The sequence below is a fragment of the Hylobates moloch genome, unplaced genomic scaffold (genome assembly GCF_009828535.3).
Source record: "Hylobates moloch isolate HMO894 unplaced genomic scaffold, HMol_V3 SCAFFOLD_2, whole genome shotgun sequence".
NCBI lineage: Eukaryota > Metazoa > Chordata > Mammalia > Primates > Hylobatidae > Hylobates > Hylobates moloch.
This window is the reverse complement of record NW_026652277.1, coordinates 123,851,303-123,863,495: the sequence shown is the minus strand read 5'-3', so window position 1 is coordinate 123,863,495 and position 12,193 is coordinate 123,851,303. Positions and strand designations below refer to the sequence as shown.

Sequence of the window (12,193 nt, the reverse complement as noted above, 5' to 3'; positions counted from 1 at the left end):
TCCTGTTTGTTTATTATTAAGAGCGTGGACCTTGCATTCCTGCTTCTCATTACAAAACAAACCAGATGCTTTACTTCCTTCAATGGTCTTGTGCCTTCAGCAAGGAATCCTTTAATTCAGAGAAACAATGTTTATAGCAAACACCCCATTTCAATTATTAGTTAGATCATTGAAATCCAGGTCTTCCATTTTTCCTGCTTGCCTTACCATAGGTAGGTTTTTTTTAATCATCTCTCCTTCGACCTGCAATGTCTTTTCTAACATTTTAAATACACGTGTGCACACACACCCACCCCCCCCACACACACACCCACATACACACACCCCGTTCCAACCTAATGATACCAACTTAGTCATACAATGAAATGGACATCTGAGTGTTTGTTTACAGGAAGAAATGAAACAAAGCAAAACAAAAGCCCAACTCAATCCTAAAAATATGTGTTTATCTTTAAAATTTCTTTTCTCACTTTTAGAAAATTTTCTAGAATTTTTTTTAGGGGAGAGGGGGAGAGGCAAAAGATTATTTGCCAGGAAATGGTGTCTAAAGTCTTGCTGCAATCTCTCTCTCAGTACAGAACAATTAAATTCCCACTAGGGGACATGATTAGCACACACTCCCTGCTTGCTGCGTGGCCCACCTGTGATTGCATGTTATGCCAGAGGGGACGCTAGCACCAAGAGGAAGCAGGACTTTTAGAAGGCGGATCTGCTAGGGGTGGAAAACTGAATGAACAATTCCTAAGAGTCCTCAGAAAGCTCCAAGCTGATAATTAAACAAGAGAAATCCAGCCTGCTCAAGAGGGTTTATTAACTGATGCTGAGTCAGCACCACGATGGACAGAAAAACAATGTAGTCATACTGAAGGCTGGCCTGCTGTTCAAACAGTCTCACTTGCAGATGTTAAAGAGTATTTCACTTCCCTTTTAGACTCAAACTCTGTTCTTAGGCCACATACACCATCATGCAACTGCTGGTGAGTCAACCATGATAGAGTAAGGGACTAGGCAAAAAGTTTGATATTTGAGGTGGGAAGAAGGCTATTTTAAGCCAAATATTTGCTTTAATGACTGGAAGATGCCAGTGAATCAACTCACTGTTAATTAATATCAGCCTGCACTCACCTTCAGAGGTGGTGAAATGGGCTTGAGTCTAGGGAGGACGCAAACTTCAAATACCAGTGTGGGGCTTAGCCAGGCAACCCTAAAATTAGTTCCAGGTGTCCCAGCTGAGCTGGACAAGGCCACGGGTAGAACTTTAAGGAAAGTAAATTTTCAGACACAGAGTGTTGGAATGTAAAGTCCTTCACATGTTTGCTTCTTGTCTCAAAGTGATTGGGAAAAAAAACCTCCAAACCAACTTTTGACTATGATTATAGTAGTCAAGGATGGATATCACCATTTAAAATGAAAGCTACTAAAAAGAAGAAATAAAAGAAAGGAAGCTTGCTCCACAATAGGAAAAAACATGTCCATATTGTAATATTTAGGTATTGTCCAGCACAAAACCATTAGGGAGAATAAAAGGGACTGACTTCTGAACTTCACTCGGTCCTCTCAGAGGGCCTGAGCAGTGCACCTTTTTACTGCTGACTAAAGTTGGGAGACCCTGGCAGCAGTACAGCTGTGCAGAGAGAGCTATCAGAGGCTGCCACTGTCTGGAATCTTATGTCTCAAAGGGTTTGTTTCTAAGTAATAACTTGGTGCATTTTTAGTCACTATATTATTTCCCCCCAAGTTAGAACACCAAAAAGAACCTCAGTTATCTTTATTAATCAGCATTTCTCAGGCAGAGCTCTCTCATTAAAAGTGTTCACAATGGCAGCAAATCATGAATGAGCCAAATAGTTCTGTTCTCAGAAATTCTTATCTATTCCCGTGGATGGCATCATCACAACAGTTCCATCAGCCAATTTTAATTCGGTTTCAGCTACTGGGCCAGTTTTTTTCCTCTCCCAGTTCCTGCGTGGATTGGGAATTGCAATGTTGGCAGCCAGATGACTCTATAGGGAAAGGACTATTGTAGAATGAAGGGAAATTGAGTACCAAATCTGGAGACCTGAACTCCACTTGGGGAAAAAAATTTTTTTTTTCCTAAGGAAAGGAATTTTTTTTTTCCTAAAATAAAAAAAAGGGATGAAATGTACCCAAGATGAAACATGTTTTCATTTTCTCATTCAACTCCTGCCATACCCAAACAAGGTCAATGACAGGCTAACCACATCAAGAGAATAACCCCCCCACCCTCTTATTTCCTACTCCCTACCCACCCACCCACCCTCAACCCCCACACCCATTTCCCGCTTCCTGTAAGTTAGGCATCTTCATGCTGGTAAACATTTGGGGACCAACTGTAAGCCTGAGCCTGAGAGAGGGGCACTGAGGCTTTGAAGCCCTCCCACATGTCTCAAAGCCAGGCTGAGAACTAGAGGGACACTTGGCTTTTAAACTTTAACAGGCTTTTCAACTCAAATCACTGGGCTTGGCCTTCTGGCTGCCTTCCTTTTTAAAAGCCGGACAAGAAGAGCAAGTATGTGTGTATGAGTGAGAGAGAATATATGTATGACACATGCTATGTTACAATGCAGCCTGTGTGTGTCATTGGTGTGATATGTGTATGATATGTTTCAATGATGAGTTGAATCAATTTAAAAATAGCACAAGCTTCCTTCTCATGACACAGCTCACCTCCCAAAAACTTTTGACAAACATATTCACGGCCTAAACATTGGGACGGTGACCTTCGGGGGCTGTTGGATGTTTTGGAATGAGGTCAGTGTTTTGACTTCCTACATAAGGGAAACAAAAATTAAGTAAATTCAAGAACCCAAGTAGAGCCCCCTTCCCACCCTAGGAATGAAGATAAAAGTGTTCTCCAGAGGACTTTATAAAACCCACAGGATGCCCGAGGCCTCAGAGTATTTATAGAACCACCTGTACCATTACATCTAAGTATTAATATCTTTTTTAGCCCTCCCTTCAGAAAGACAGTTGTATTCTCATCTAATCATTTATATATGATTTTAAAATTAGTTTTTAAACTATTCCTTTAGTTCAGCATCTACCAACTTAATAAATGATAATAGCAATACTAATCATTTCCATATGACTTGTGGGGAAACCAAGGTTTGGGGTTTCCAAAATTTGCTTTCCCTTCTAATTATGTTTTTATCATAGTGAATATTCAGACAGAAGAATTTTAATTTCTGAGAAGTCTGTCGGAAAGAACAGGAGAAGGAGATTATTTCAGAATGCAGAAGACACTTCCTAAACTTACAGCTGTAAGGAATAATCCTAAAAGGAAAAATCCTAAAATTAAACTAACAGAAGGCAAAACCTGAACTGTTAACAAGGGAGAAAAAGAGCAATAGGAAAGGTGTCCACTTTGAAACTCATCTCTTGTCTTTATTTGGAGAACAGGAAGAGCAGCTTCCACACAAATGAGAGAGCAAGACTGTGGGTCAAATGTTTGGGGAGAGAAGCCATTCTGGAAGAGGGGAGGACTCAAGGTGGAAATAAAGGGAAGGTCGCCAAGAATAAGATTAGGGAGGACCAGGTGGCTTAAAAATGAAGGTGAACGGCTTCTCTGGAGGATGAGCAGCAACAGCAGCAGAAGACCCAGTGCAGGGAGGAGCAGTCCCCTTGGAACAGGAAAAGGGACCCTACAGTTGTACCTGCCACCGTGTGCTTCCCTGAAATCACAGAATATTAACCAAAGGACGCAGGTGGTTTTATTTAAAATGGGACTGACGATTTCTTCTCATCCTTTCTAAGGGAAGATCAAGACTGTAGAGGCTTGACTTTTTTCATGCCAAGGTAAGTTAGGATAGAAGAGACAGACTCATAAAGATTCACAGTGAAATCATTTGACCACCCCCAGCCCCCAACTCCCATTCTGCTCCAAAGGGGATTTAGTATCCAATCTAAGTCGAAGACCATATATCCCCTTCAACACTTCATTTTCCTGCTGAGGAAACTGAGGACTAGAGGTCAGGAAGCAGAAAGGGCATCTCTCCCAGACTCTTTTTTGGTAATTGGATCTTAACATAGAACTGCGAACCTGGGAAATGCCAGCCCACAGGCAGGGCTGCAGCTCAGGGAGCAAAACCAGAACTTGGCTCTCAGATTTCCAGCCAAGCTCAGCGTTCTGTATTGGATCCTAAGCATCTACTGGACCTAAGGTACACATGGACTTGAAAATGAGGAGGAGGGGGCTGCGCTTATTGGAGAACCTTTTAAATGTTAAACCGGTGGTGACACCAGGAGAAGTTCAACCCGCCTCAACCAAATTCAGTGCCTGAGTTTGGAAGAAGGCATGACTGTCCTTCACCTCCACCCACCTGAGAGGTGGAGAGGGGAGGAGGAAAGAGAAGGCAAAGGCAAGACAATAACAAACCTCATTTAATAGACACCTTATCTTTTGAACAACTCTCTAATGTTGACTAAGGAAAAGCTGGGAAACCTTTTAACGTGAAGATAGCCTGGAGATCCAGAAGCCATCAGCCCTGACTTATCTGTTCTCCATCTACAGCCCATTGTTTCCTCCAAGCAGGCACCCCAGGGAAGCAGGGCAAAGGAGCTAATGTTCAGTAGGCATCCGCCCCCTTAAGGTGCACCTCTAGGGGACTGAAGGGCAACCCTGCCTTACCCTAGAATGGGACCAAACACACGGCAGGAGCGGTTTGGTGCTTTTCAGGCAGGACACCCACAGCTCCTTTTAAGAGAACAGGCACTGCCTTTAGGAGAGATAATCCCACAATGGATGTCCATTAAAAGTATTAGGATGTGTACTGCCACCATGATCCCTGGGAGGAGAGCTCTGTCCTGACAATAGACAATTAAAGCTGATAAATCCAAGCTACTTGTTGCTGTTCTAATTCCTTCTAATTGTATGCTACTTGTGCCTGGCTCTCGCATTCAGGGATGAAGCAAGCTACTCTAATCTCCAAAGTACCTGACCTACTTCCTACAGGATCTTTTCAGCATTCTTTTCTTCCCATCTGGACCTTTTCTCCTCTTCTCCTTCTCCTTTCTTCCTCATAGATTGAAGGGAGGAGAAGAAAGGATGCTGGGGGCTGCGGTGGGGGGCGTGGAACAGAAGGCTGAGTCCAAATCAATGACTCTCGGGCCTCAGACAGTTCACTAATCGGTTAACAGCTAATCATGCTCACGGGCACATCAGTGATTAAATTGCACTTTGCATTAGGCTCAACAAGTGGCACGAGGCACACTTAGGATCCAACTGCTAGATCACTGCTAGCTGCCAAATCTGCATGTGCTTATGTGTGGGGAGTGCATGCCTCACTGATTCATTTGTAGCTGACATCTCACTAATTACGCTGCCACCACCAGCTAGGCAGAGTAAAGTCTTCATTCTCACCCAGCACCCCAAAGGATGTAATTCTATCTAAACAACAGAGCTTTAAATGCCAGTTTGGTGCCTACCTGCATGTGCTCTTCTTCCAGAATCTCCTAGAATCCATGAAAGGAGCAAAATCATCTTTGCAATTCAATCTTGGCCCTGGGTGTGTTTTTAATGCTGAAAAATCTTTATAGAGCTATCTCTTCCCACTCTTCCCTGCTCAATAGCCTAAAGAGTGGTTAATAACCTGTCCTTTTAAAATACAATACTGAAATTAACAATTCTAACCATCATGAATCACGTGTTGGGTTTTTTTGTTTGTTTGTTTGTTTCGAGACAGTTTTGCTCTGTCACCCAGGCTGGAGTGCAATGGCATGACCTCGGCTGGCTGCAACCTTCACCTCCTGGCTTCAAGCAATTCTTGTGCCTCAGCCTCCAGAGTAGCTGGGATTAAAGGCACGTGCCACCATCCCCGGCTAATTTTTGTATTTTTAGTAGAGACAGGGTTTTATCATGTTGGCCAGGCTGGTCTCGAACCCCTGGCCTCAAGTGATCTGCCTGCCTCAGCTTCCCAAAGTGCTGGGATTGCAGGTGTGAGCCACTGCGCCCTGCTGTGTTGATTTTCTTTTAAAATAAATCCTTGTGTTTCAGAAATACAAGATACAATATTCATCAATGAAATTATATGCTTTTTGGCCTTTGCCTCAAAATCATTGGGTGGCGTTGGGATAGATGAAACAACCCAGGTCTTAAGTTGGTAATTGTTGAATTGGGTACTGGGTGCATTATACCATTCTCTTCAGTTATTTTTTTTTTTCCTCACTGATCCTTGTTTTAACAGTTTTTTTAAATGTTAAAAATAATAGACCAGGCGCGGTGGCTCACCCCTGTAATCCCAGCACTTTGGGAGGCCAAGGTGGGTGGATCACCTGAAGTCAGGAGTTTGAGACCAGCCTGGCCAACATGGTGAAACCCTGTCTCTACTAAAAATACAAAAATTAGCCAGGCATGGTGGCGGGCACCTGTAGTCCCAGCTACTCAGGAGGCTGAGACACGAGAATCGCTTGAACCTAAAAGGCGGAGGTTGCAGTGAGCTGAGATCGCGCCACCGCACTCTAGCCTGGGCAACAGAGTAAGACTCTGTCTCAAAATAATAATAATAATAATAATAATAATAATTTTTGAAATAAAACTGTAAATTCCAGAGACCCCAAATGATCTACTCAAGGCCCTCACGCTGTTTTATTTTTTATTTTATTTCTTTTCTAAGACAGGGCCTCACTCTGTCACACAAGCTGGAGTGCAGTGGCACAATCATGCCTTGCCGTAGCCGCCCAGGTTCAGGTGATCCTCCTGAGTAGCTAGGACTAGAGGCACCCACTACCACACCCAGCTAATTTTTGTATTTTTTGATAGAGACAGGGTTTCGCCATGTTGCCCAGGCTGGTCTTAAACTCTTGGGCTCAAGCGATCTGCCCACCTCGGCCAGCCATAGTGTTGGGATTACAGGCATGAGCCACTGCACCCAGCCATGCTGTTTAACTTAAGTTTATTCCCTTTGCATGAATGTGAATGAATGTTAAATTCAAAAGCATTGATATAACACAAAGAAGGCATCTGGCTGCTATCCTGCTCCATCAAAAGCAGCAGTCTCTGGGATTGCAGTCATTTTGGGGGACATGTTTTTTCAGTGTTCCCTAAATGTAAGGCACTTTCAGGGTGTCAAAGATATGACAGCAGTCACCCAGTAGGTTTAATTTTGCCCTTCTGAGGAAATTCTAAACTGGGTCTCATTTTATTCAATTTTACAGAGATCCCACCAGGAAAAGATTAAGAGCTTATTTTGGACTGAAAATTTATGTCTTCCAGGAGGTAAAACTTGCAGCCATCTGAATCTGTTCCTGTGCGATGCACCCTCCTCTAGACAGAGGGACTAGAAATACAAATTTACCGTACTCACTTTTTCTCTGCAGTAGTCTGAGCAAGCCTCTGGCAGCACCCAGCAGGGACTCAGCTGATAAACGGTGTCAAACACAAACCATTTGTCAACTCCCAAGAGAGGAGAACAAGCTGAAAGATGGACGCAGGAAGTAGATTTATCTGGAGCAACACATTAACTAGTATAAATACCAGTGAAAAAAGTAAACACATTTACCGAGCAAGAAAGATCTCATCACAGTTACCTCACTGCTTAACTCAATGTTCTCCCAAAGCCTTCCCCTCCTCAGACAAGGGACATCCATTTGTCTTGATGTTCTGTGCAGAAGATATTTAAACAAATCAAAGATTTATTTCCTTATTGACCTCTGTTTCATTAACAACTAGTTTACATTAATAGAAAAAGGTTCTGCCAGACAAAGAAAAGGTTTCTCCAGTGATGATATTCCCCCATTCTTTAGAAGACAGAAGGTTTTCCAAAATGCCATTAGGAATGAAAACACAGCATGTGAAATTATCCTTCAAACTGTTATGTATATTAAACATTCATTCATATGAATTCAGACATTCGTGGAAACATTTTTAATTTCAGAAGTCCCAAAAAGCAAAGATACAGCCAAGAAGTCCACATACAGTCCTGGTTTATTGAAGTACATGTATTGCTACAGAGTTGCTGGGTAATGGTGACAGTGCTAGGCATGGCCCCAGACACCTGGCTTCCAGTTCAGGCGGTGTCTATGGAAAACAGGGAGCCTTGAGCTCCATTTCCTCATGTATACCACTTTTTTGCTCATGCTCTGTGATTCACCCTCCTGGACAATGATCTGTCTCTGTGGTCTTCTACCTACCAGGCTATGCATAATCATAGGTATCTTTGAAAATCCAGCCCTTAGCGCAGTGCCTGGCGGTGTGATCGATGGTTGATTAATGTGTGCTGAATGAATCAATTAAAATGGTTCTCAGCTCCCATCTGTGAAGGGAGCACTGTAGTGGGCTATGAATGTACTTTCTCTTTTTCTAGAGAAAATAAGACTGCCGCTCGGCCCTTGTTTATGGGACTTCAAAAAACATGTTCCAGGGCAGGAGCCACAGACATTAAGATGTTCATGTTTACGGGAATGGGAAGAACTAACCTGTGACAACAGCATTCGAAAATAAGTTCATCCACGAAAAACAAACGTAATAGATTTTCCAAGTGAAAGTGACTTACACAGTTCTTGTGGGGTCTGCTTTTGTCCATTCAGCCATCTGCACTCATGGCACTGGACTTCTTCCTAAAATTTTCTCCTGCCAGTCTTAGGGCCTTCTTCCCCTTCACGGAAAGCCACTCCACCCACAGTAATTAGGTTTAACTAGAGCAATTAACAAAACAAACTCCTTGTTGCTTAGTGGGCTGATAGAATTCTGATTGCAAAATTGTTTTAGGATGTGCAGAGTAGTTTAAAACAAAGATAAATAAGTTATGCAACCATTTTGCATATAATCCATTTGTGTGTAGAAAACAGTTGTACATCTTAAGTAATATAGTCTAAAATTACATTACATTTTACTAAGCAGTATGCCTTCCTCATGTAATATTAATTCAGATCTAATAAATTTAAATTGGGATTATTTTTTCTAGTGCTACATAGTTTTAAATTATTCAGAGAAAAATGCTTCATTTTTTCTACTTTATTCTACTAATAACGTAACAGCTTACATGTTTTTTAAAAGACTGTTGTAACGTAATCAACACCATCCAATTCCCCAAAAGCCTTCTCCACAAAATACTACGATTTCAAATCTAGTTTTTACAGGCACTATCACTCTAAATTCTTTCTGTATACAAAATTTAGTACAATTCCGTTATTTTGCTGATTCTTCAATATCAGTGCCACCTAAGAGTTCAATCATGTATTTAGAGTTTTATATATTTTAATTTGATTTTACCAGGCTGGGTGCAGTGGTTCACGCCTGTAATGCCAGCACTTGGGGATGTCGCACTTTGGGAGGCAAAGGTGGGCGGATCCCTTGAGTCCAGGAGTTTGAGACCAGCCTGGGCAACATGGCAAAACCCATCTCTACAAAAATATAAAAATTAGCCGGCTGGGCGCGGTGGCTCACGCCTGTAATCCCAGCACTTTGGGAGGCCAAGGCGGGCGGATCACGAGGTCAGGAGATCAAGACCATCCTGGCTAACACAGTGAAACCCCGTCTCTACTAAAAATACAAAAAAAAAAAAAATTAGCTGGGCGTAGTGGCGTGCGCCTGTAGTCCCAGCTACTTGGGAGGCTGAGGCAGGAGAATGGCATGAACCCGGGAGGTGGAGCTTGCAGTGAGCCAAGATTGTGCCACTGCGCTCCAGCCTGGGCGACAGAGCCAGACTCCGTCTCAAAAAAAAAAAAAAAAAAAATTAGCCAAGCGTAGTGGCGCATACCTGTAGTCCCAGCTACTCGGGAGGCTGAGGTTGGAGGATGGCTTGAGCCTGGGAGGTGGAGGTTACAGTGAGCAGAGATCGTGCCACTGCACTCCAGGCTGGGCAACAGAGTCAGACTCTGTCTCAAAAAAAAAAAAAAAAAAAAAAAATTTTTTTTTTAAATTTTACATGTAGTGATTTTTATTATGGTCTTATACCAACTTCCTTGGTTTTGAAATAAGAGTATGGTGATGAAAAATAATATTACTAGCTGTGTGCAGTGTCGCATGCCTGTAGTACCAGCTACTCTGGAGGCTGAGGCAGGAGCATCACTTGAGCCCAGGAATTCCAGACCAGCCTGAGCAACATAGCAAGACCCCAGCTCTTAAAAAAGAAGAGAGAGAAAAAGAAGCTTGCTGCAACTTTACCTGAAAAGGGAAAGTCTACATTCTATTAAAAGTATAGCTTTCTTTTGACTTAGAAATCCTGATAAGCATCTGATGGTGATAAATTCTCACTATGTGAAAAAATGAGGGTAATCCTACAGGAAAACACACACAATAGCCCCTGAAGGCCAGGGAAGAGATGATCAGAACCAAGGACATTTTATGGTTAATACAAGGCTACGTAAAGCTTTTTAAAAATGTCTTGCATTTCTCAAGAAGCTACTGTTGCTGCATATGAATGTTCTTATTCTGAATGCCATAGATCACCAGAATAAAAATACAATTGTCTCAAAATATGTAGAATTAGTTAAGAATCAGAACTAAAACCATGGCTAAAATATTACTTCAGCTCCCAGAAATCTAATTTAATATAGGAAAATGAGGATTTTTGAAAATTGTTTGTTTTGGAAACGAAGCCACTGAAAGTAATAATAGACTGTCCTTACTTTTTTTTTTTTTTTTTTTTTGAGACGGAGTCTCGCTCTGTCTCCCAGGCTGGAGTGCAGTGGCGGATTCTCGGCTCACTGCAAGCTCCGCCTCCCAGGTTCACGCCATTCTCCTGCCTCAGCCTCTCCGAGTAGCTGGGACTACAGGCGCCCGCCACCACGCCCGGCTAATTTTTTGTATTTTTAGTAGAGACGGGGTTTCACCGTGGTCTCGATTTCCTGACCTCGTGATCCGCCCTCCTCGGCCTCCCAAAGTGCTGGGATTACAAGCGTAAGCCACCGCGCCCGGCCTGTCCTTACTTTAAATACGGCTCAATTCATAAAAACAGAGTCTTACAGAAAATTTCAAAATATAAGGTATGTTGATATATTAAGAAATATTGATAACACAAATCAAGTTGTGTTATGATAATAAAAAAAATTTCCCCCCCAATTTGGTCAATAGTCAACATGGTTGATGCTTTCTTATCCAACGCAATTGGGACCAATAGTTTTTAAATTATACAAACAGTTAAATTAGAGCTTCTTTAAAATGATGACTATTAACCTTATACATTATACAGTATTGGAAACAATATGTCAACTCTCCTATCTTTGATGCAGGACCAAGGCCTCAGATCACTGCAATCTCCGCCTCCCAGGTTCAAGCGATTCTCATGCCTCAGCCTCTTGAGTAGCTGGGAACACAGGCACGTGGCATCATGCCTGGCTAATTTTGTATTTTTAGTAGAGATGGGGTTTCGCCATGTTGACCAGGCTGGTCTCGAACCCTCGGCCTCAAGCAATCCTCCCGCCTTGGCCTCTCAAAGTGCTGGGATCACAGGTGTGAGCCACTGCACCAGGCCTCTCTGATATTTATATCCCCTCTCGTCCCCCAATCCAATATTCTATAGTTGTTTCATCTATTTCAATTATAGGATTTTTCAACCAGTATTTACCAAGCCTCTCCAAAGAGTTCTAGTTGGGTTTTTTTTTTTTTTTTTTTTTTTGAGACGGAGTCTCGCTCTGTCACCCAGGCTGGAGTGCAGTGGCGCGATCTCGGCTCACTGCAAGCCCCGCCTCCCAGGTTCACGCCATTCTCCTGCCTCAGCCTCTCTGAGTAGCTGGGACTACAGGCGCCCGCCACCACACCCGGCTAATTTTTTTGTATTTTTAGTAGAGACGGGGTTTCACCGTGGTCTCGATCTCCTGACCTTGTGATCCGCCCGCCTCGGCCTCCCAAAGTGCTGGGATTACAAGCGTGAGCCACGAGTTCTACTTGGTTTTAATGGAAACAATTCTTAATACTTATATGTCATTGATTTATATAATATTTAATTAAGTTACATAATTATAACTAGCATTATCTAGTTTGGGAACTAATACAAACAACCCTTGAGGAGCATGCAAATCAGAAAATGCAATGATCAAACATACATGAGTAATGTAGTTTAAAATTATTATACAACATGCTGTGAGCAACTGGCAACTAAGTGGGAAGTCCACAAGTCTTTGGTACGTGGGAAATTACAATCCCTAGAAACTGTATTTCTTAATTTCATAAAGGAAGAAATTGACTCTCAGGGAAAGTAGTTTTCTTTTGGTCACTCAGTTATGAGTATAGGCC

General features: G+C 42.4%; 1 protein-coding gene across 1 annotated transcript in view; it reads right to left on the bottom strand.

The window, feature by feature from the left end:
* PRDM1 (PR/SET domain 1) overlaps nucleotides 1–7,407 on the bottom strand; it is a 31,858-nt gene extending 24,451 nt beyond the window's left edge. Inside the window, exon 1 of the mRNA XM_058435447.1 lies at nucleotides 7,323–7,407. The gene's annotated coding sequence lies outside the window, so the exon portion shown is untranslated. The remainder of the gene's footprint in view (nucleotides 1–7,322) is intronic.
* Nucleotides 7,408–12,193: the final 4,786 nt, after the last annotated feature.